The 1,599-nt window shown below is 48.6% G+C and overlaps 1 protein-coding gene across 1 annotated transcript in view; it reads right to left on the minus strand.

Annotated features, from left to right (window-relative positions):
* The window catches only part of STXBP6 (syntaxin binding protein 6), a 102,552-nt gene extending 101,848 nt beyond the window's left edge, over positions 1–704 (minus strand). Inside the window, exon 1 of the mRNA XM_015631468.3 lies at positions 416–704. The gene's annotated coding sequence lies outside the window, so the exon portion shown is untranslated. The remainder of the gene's footprint in view (positions 1–415) is intronic.
* Between the last annotated feature and the right edge of the window lie 895 nt (positions 705–1,599).

Genomic DNA, 1,599 nt, shown 5'->3' on the forward strand with positions numbered 1-1,599 from the left:
GAACCGGCGGCGCGGCGCGGTGGGGCGGGCGGGATGCCGCGGAGCAGCGGCGGCAGCGCGGGCAGGAAGCTGGCTTGGGAGGCAGGAGGAAATAAGCGCGTTGGAACGGAGTTTGGGATGGCTGAAGGGAGGGAACCCCAAGCGCCGCTGCTCGGGGGCTGCGCGCCCGCGGGGCCGCCGTGGAGCCGGGCTGGCGGCAGCGCTGCTCGGCCAGAGCGCTCCGCAGGAGAAGAGCGCGCCCGCCGCGGCCGGGGAGCCTCCCGCGGGCCGGGTTCCGCCGCGGCCGGAGTCCCGCCCGAGCCGGCGCCGGGATTGAGAGTTTAGACGGGCAAACCTCCAAAATTAACGTACAAAGCGCCCTTTTAGCTCTCTGACGAGTTCTGCAGCGCTAAAAGTGCTGGGAACGCGTTCTCACCTGGTCACGGAAAGCCCGCGGGGCGGGAGTGGGGTTTGGCTGTTCCCAGCGGCCCGCGGGTCACGGCAAAGCGCGGAGAGCCTGGGATGGGTCAGGTGTGCCGCGGCTGCTCAGGCCCCCAGCCAGGTTCCTGAAAGGCATTGTCTACTGCTAAAGCGTCACACAAATAACAGAGGGCTGCTGCTCCGCACTCGGAGCATAAGGCTGGAAACAAATTCTGCTATTGTGTTTTCTACACACTGGGTGTCAGTGACGTGTCCAGATCCTGGGCCACGTTGCTGTGTCCGCTGTGGCAATGCTGGGAATAATTGCGTGGAAATAATTAAGCTGGTTGGTTAGAAAATAAACATTTACAACATAGGAAAATATTTTTGTACTTTACAGTGTTTAATTTATAACACCGAGTTTTTGTATGATGACCAAAGTGTATTGTTGTTCATAGAACTTCCAATAGTTAATATGAATATAAATTGATTGTTTGCTCAGGATGTGTGCATTTTGATCCTGTTGTTTAATGATTGTTGATATTACATGGTGGCAGTTTGCTACTACAGTTTCAGTTTTTAGACCATTACACTCAATTGTATTGCTGTTCATTTAGATCTCTCTTAGAAATGCTGTGAAATCCATTCAGTGACTCATGTTAATTCCAATAGATTTTGCATGGATATCATGGAAATAGGCCAATCTACTTTTGTTGTGGGCAGCAGCCTCCTACAAATGCCTTCCCATCTTATATATATGTTCAATCCCTAGTGGCCTTCAGCTATCCCTCTATATTAAAACCAGTTTTACAAAAGATAGAACCTTTCTTTTCTGTGAATACGATTGCCAGTAGAGTTCAGTGTCTCCAGCATCCCTTGACTTCAGGCCAGATGCACAGCCACAAACAGAAAACAGGGAGAACAGGCCTCAGTTAGGAATGGGAAAGTTGGAAACAAGGTTATTTTTTCTTAATTTTTTTTGATGAATCTGAGCAATGAGACCTTCAAAGAGTTCATTATGACCTTTTTTACAAAGATAAACTTGAGAACATCCAGATAAATGACCCATTTTTATCTACTACCTAAATACCAAATCATTTAAAATACTATTTTCTAATTTTTCTGCAGCCATACAGACTAGTAGTGCTGATGTTGTGATGTTATTTAATTACCTTACATTACAGATTACAGAAACCAAGA

The sequence above is a fragment of the Parus major genome, chromosome 5, assembly GCF_001522545.3.
Source record: "Parus major isolate Abel chromosome 5, Parus_major1.1, whole genome shotgun sequence".
Classification (NCBI taxonomy): domain Eukaryota; kingdom Metazoa; phylum Chordata; class Aves; order Passeriformes; family Paridae; genus Parus; species Parus major.